The sequence below is a fragment of the Myotis myotis genome, unplaced genomic scaffold, assembly GCF_014108235.1.
Source record: "Myotis myotis isolate mMyoMyo1 unplaced genomic scaffold, mMyoMyo1.p scaffold_m19_p_1, whole genome shotgun sequence".
Classification (NCBI taxonomy): Eukaryota; Metazoa; Chordata; class Mammalia; order Chiroptera; family Vespertilionidae; genus Myotis; species Myotis myotis.
Genome location: NW_023416313.1, coordinates 20665622 through 20671710, shown reverse-complemented (window position 1 = coordinate 20671710; position 6089 = coordinate 20665622).

Here is a 6089-nt window from a genome sequence, read left to right as displayed (position 1 = left end):
AGGAACCTTTAGGTGTGAACTTCTCTCCTAATGAGCTCTGCGTTCCCCACCCCCTTTTCTTTAATCATCTTTTATTGACTCTGAGAAGAAAACTAAATTTATTTCTCCTCTAAAGACTTTTATTTGTACTTTTTCAAAGATCTCTGTCTTAACATTTTCTTTCAGGTTAGTACTTTCTTCTAGAATAAATCCAGCTAAAAATAAATAAATAATAAATAAATAAATAAAATAAAGCGATTGCTTTACAATAAGCCCTGCTATCACTTCTCCCTTTCCCTTCTTTTATTATTATTACTAGAAATCCGGTGCATGGATTCGTGCACTGGTGGGGTCCTTCAGCCTGGCTTGTGCCCTCTCACCAGCCGAAACTGGCAGTCTGACATCCCCTGAGGGATGTAGTAGTGCACAAAGTGGCAGGTGGATGGGGAGAAGCCTGAGCCAGGGCAGGGTGCCGTGGCTCTACCACTCATCCCGGCCCTGCTGGTCCTGCTGCCACCACCGCTCAGTAAGCTTGCTGAGTGGCACCCTGCTATAGGAGCACACTGACCACCAGGGGGCAGCTCCTGTGTTGAGCGTCTGCCCCCTAGAGGTCAGTGCGCATAATAGCTACCGGTCAAAGGGTTGACTGGTCGAATGGTTGACTGGTTGCTTAGGGTTTTATGTATATAGATTATTTATTTTTAAATCCTCACATGAGGGTATTTTTCCATTGATTTTCAGAGAGTGGAAGAGAGAGGGAAAGACAGAAATATCAATGTGAGAGAAACACATCAATTGGTTGCCTCCTGCACGCACCCTGGCCAGAGCCCAGGCTGGAGCCTACAAACCAGGTGCGTGCCCTTGACCAGAATGGAGCCTGGGACTCTTTGATCTGCAGGCTGATGCTCTATCCACTGAGCAAAACTGGCTAAAGTTCACCTTCCCTGCTTTGTATGACTATCTTTAATAAATACAGGGTTTTCCCTATGTTCTTCTTTCCCCTTGTGTTTGCTAATCTAACTATAATCTCTTTTCTAGTCAACTTCAGTGCAACTGTTAAGAAAAGGCACCGATGATTTCTAGTTACCTGACCTTTGGAATCCTGCCCTTTTCAAAAACTGTATCATTTGACATTGTTGTTTCCCATCTATTCTTGGTATTTCCTTTTTTTTATGTTTTATGACAAACCTGTATCTTTTTACTTTCCTCTGACCCTTCCATTCTAATATTTTAGTTTGTTGCTTACCTTTACCTTCTACAGAGTCTTCAAAGGAAGAACTCTCTAACTTGTATTTAAATTCCACCACTTCACGGGGTGTTGTAGGAAGTGGGGCCAAAGGAAACTGAGAAAGCTTTATCAATACATACTGAAGGAAAATGAGAACTCATGCACAGTTTTTCAATTTTTCACTTTCTATATCCCTAGGAGTTTAAAGAGATTTTTAAAAATATTAAATGCTTCACCCAAAATTAATCTTATAAGCAGCCCTCCTTCCCAGAAATTTTTGAAGATATGTGCATTTGACATGCTTGGAAACAGTGAGAATAAGGCCAGGTTCACTTCCTGTTGGGGTTGTTCTTGTAGATGTCATGGACTGCCCAGATGGTGCCAGCCAATCATGATGACGGATCACTAGACAGGAGAGAAGGAAGGGAGGTTTCTGTTTTGTTTGTCTGTTTGTATTCCTTAATGACAAGGTTTGCCTTGGGCTTTTTTTTCTGAGGAGAAGATATCCTTAGAGTCAGGACTGGCTGCCTGCCTCTATCACAGCTGACCATGATCATTTCCTTTGCTGAGTGAGGTATCACTAAACCTTGCAACTCACATTCCCCTTACCTCCCATACCTATGCCCTAAGGATAGCACAGCATCATTAGTAAATTATCTTAAGAGCAGGTGGTAAAATGCAGAAAGAGGGAAAGAAAATGAGTTTCTTTTCAGAATCTTGGCTTTTATGGCACAATCTGAATATATTTCCGATCAAATTGTGTTATGTTATGCTGTTAGTTTGAATTTGCTTTGTTTTGCTTTTCTAACTATGAGGATGACACAGTTATTATGGTACCCTGCTCTTCCAATAGGGTTCATATTGAAAACCAAGGGTTCCTATGACTTTGATAAATTTAGTTTTTAAGTCTTGCTCTAGAAATCATCTCTCTTACCGTGTCTATGCTCATCATAGTCCTAGTGCTTACCCTAGTAACCAGCAACCGCTGAGGCCCCAGAAGGCAGCCTTTACCTCACCAGTGGTCACAGAGGCTACTGATAGCATCTTGACCTAAGTTATGTTTCAGCTCCTGAGCCCTATGGTGGGATGACATCCTGGCTACTTTCCCATGAAACCAGACAGAAGGAGACTGGACCAGACCTCAGAGCTGTCCTCAAGACCCAAAGAAATAATTTATTACCCTTTCCCCACCTCTGACCAATCAGTCCCAGCACAAGCACCCTCTAACCAAGATGTCTTAAGATTTTGTCCTATAGAATTGTAACCTACACATATGTCATCAGAGAGTTCGGGCGTTGGAGCTTTGGTTTCCCATCCTCCAGGATGGCTCTCTTCATAGTAAAATAGTCAGTATTTCTCCACTGCAATTCTTCTTGTCTAGTGTTTGGCTCTGTTAGTGCTGGGTAGACAAACTCTTTCTGTTCTGTAATAATACTAATGATGCAGAAAAGCAAAGATAAAATAGAGTTGTTCAGAACTACAAATTATGAAAAGATATATGGGTCTTGCTAATTTATGCAAATGTATTGTTTTTACAAAAAAAATAAATTGCAGTCAAATTCTCTTGGAAGTAAAATTATATCTTAAACTATGAACAGGACCTTCACCAGCCGTATCCTGGAAATGACTCCTGGGTGTGTTCATCAAAGTTTGGCTAAAAAATGATAGATTATTCTCAGCTAGTAAGAAAAAATAATACTGCAAGGCAAATTAACTTATTAAGCCTAGATTAGTACTTGAAACAATAAAATAAAAGATCTGGCATCATGTTAAATTAAAGAGTAATAAAATAAAGGTTTGAAAAAGTGCATCCTAATATTATTCTAATACTAGAGGCCTGGTGCATGAAAATTTGTACACTCGGGGGTGGGGGTGTCCCTCAGCCTGACTTGCACCCTCTTGCAGTCCGGGACCCCTTGATGGATGTCTACCTGCCAGCTTAGGCCCACTTCCCCCGGGGAGTGGGCCTAAGCCATTAATTGGACATCCTTAGCACTGCCATGGAGGCCGGAGAGGCTCGCGCCACCACCACTGCACTGGCCAGCCGTGAGCCGGCTTCTGGCTGAGTGGTGCTCCCCCTGTAGAAGTGCACTCACCACCAGGGGGCAGCTGCTGTGCTGAGCATCTGCCCCCTGGTGGTCAGTGAGCATCATAGTGACTGGTTGCTCCGCTGTTAGGGTCAGTTTGCATATTACCCTTTTATTATATAGGATAACACTATAATTAATCGGGTAAACTTTCTCTGACTAATGTGAACTAGTCAGTAACTATCAAATACTACAATCCATGCAGACCCCACATGCAGTATGCTGCAGCTGGGCACAGCAGCTCAGCTGGCTGGACTGTGCTGTGCTTCGATACGGAGCAGAGGCTCTGGGCAGTGGCTTTCATCCTAGCTCTGAAAATGAAATGGGACTTTTTTCTTTGTGGGATGGAAGGAGATGGGGCCTTGGAAACTCAGGGGTTTAATCTCACAGAAATAACACTTTATACAAAACCTCATCCTCCAATGGGGGCCTCCAGAAATTCTCATTCCAGGTGCACCCCAAGAAGCCTATTTCCACAGGCCACCAGTGGAACACAGAGGACACCCTCCTCCTATCTAATCTTGTCATTATCACTGACCTTGCACCTAGGTGACAGAAAGAAGAATTTGAATTTAGATTTAAGGTTAAATAAGAAAAAGAGGGGGAGGGAAAGACTGAGAGAAGAAGGAAGGAAGGAAGGAAGGAAGGAAGGAAGGAAGGAAGGAAGGAAGGAAGGAAGGAAGGAAGGAAGGAAGGAAGGAAGGAAGGAAGGAAAGAAGAAAACTTGTAGTTTTGGGGAATCTTAGAAATGTCTGTTTCCATGCTTTTTAAAAGATGCCAAAAGTAGCTGAATGAAACAACACATATTCACTAATCATGTTCAAAGAGAAAGAAAAAATACTTTGCAATTCATTTGAATAAAGCAAATAATGTAAAATTCACGTAGATCTTTCCCTACAAACAAGATGTGATGGTCATTTCAAAATGTCACTGATAGAAACTAAATAGCTCTGATTTACCACAAGAGATGCTCATAAATGTGAACACCATGTGGCCAGTTGCCATGAGGAGAAAAGGAGTAGAGGTAAGTAGGGTCACAGCAAGCCTTTAGCTGAGACTGAGGCCAGTTTTCAGCACAATTGCAGAATTGCAGCCCTGCAAGGATTGCTAAAGCAGAGGCACCCTGGTCTGTGTGCTTTACAAACCCGTCCGGCAGTAGGGATAAAAGAATCATATTGGCACAGAAATGAAGGCGTTTTTCTTGAAACATTCTAAGTGCCTGAATTACAATGAAAATACTAAATCTCACCAGTAGTTCTTGGCACAGTGATAATGCAATCTCTCCTCTAATCAACTCACACTAATTCTTTGGTGGATTTTCATTCATTAAGGAGGCAGAACCAAATAGACCCTTTCTGCTTGCAGTAAACATACAGGTTTTACCAGGCACCGCTTCCACTAAAGTTAGAGTCATTTAGCTCTTTCCATCCCCCCAGTGTTGTAAGCAATGAAGAAGTTCTGTATTCCAACCATGTTCTTCTGTTGTCACAGCTGACTCTTTAATAAACAAATATCAGTTACTTTTTTTTTCCTTATTTTTTTTTTTCTTTTGAGTGTTCTCTGTTTTGAAGTAATCAGGTTGAGGCAAATGGCGAGACATTTCTTACTAAAAGATGAGCCACAAGATAAATCAAACAAATAAACAAAAGCCACCCACCTCGCTTATATGCTGCTAAATGAGCATAGCATCCCTCTTTCTTTTATTTAGTTTGTACTATATGCAAGGCTCTGGGCTTAGTTTGATACCAGTACGTCATCCAGGATAGTCTAGGTCAGTGATGGTGAACCTATGACACGCGTGTCAGAGGTGACACGTGAACTCATTTTTTTGGTTGATTTTTCTTTGTTAAATGGCATTTGAATATATAAAATAAATATAAAAAATATAAGTCTTTGTTTTGCTATGGTTGCAAATATCAAAAAATTTCTATATGTGACTCGGCACCAGAGTTAAGTTAGGGGTTTTCAAAATGCTGACACGCCGAGCTCAAAAGGTTCGCCATCACTGGTCTAGGTGATGCTCTGTTATCAAACAACCAAATAATCTGAGTGGTTTAAAACAACAATAGTTTATTGCTTACTCCAGCTGCATGTCCATCAAAAGTAGCCAGAGGGGGACACCTCAGTGTAGGATTGGAGGAAAGCAGGCTGACAGAGCAGCCTTCATCATAAATGGTACCCATTGGGTTGCCAGAGGGAAAAGTGCTACATGGAGCCTCACCTTGGCAATTAAGTGGTGTGTCACACATCACTTCTGCTCACAGGGCATTGGTTGTAATTAATCACATGGCCACAGACACCACAGATGCAATATTATTATGGGGCTGGAGGCCAGAAACTGGGAATATTCGGGTGAGAGCTCTCAGGATTATCACAATAGGAGTGAATAAAATGGGCTTGATCTCTGCCTCTTGAAATTCACAATCCACTAGAGAATTCAGAAAATAAACATGTAATCAAATAAGGCTACAATTCTAGATTATTGCAGGTACTGTTACCATTGTAACTAGTTAGTCATTAATATTTATAAGAGGAAGAAAACAAAGGGAAGGCCAGACACTGTAAGCATGATCATATAACCAGGAAGTTGCAACCTTACACTCCTCAGGGAACCACGGGTCCATTCCCTGTGGGTCACTGGGGGGAAGAGGTCCAACAAAGGGGAAGATGGAAGCATATCAGTAAAGTGAGGTTGAAATACTGGCTGGGAAAATACTGGCTGGTCAGTTGAACCTGGGAACAAAGATCATTGGCAAGAGGGGGTAGAGACACTGCAAGCCCATGAAATATTGTGA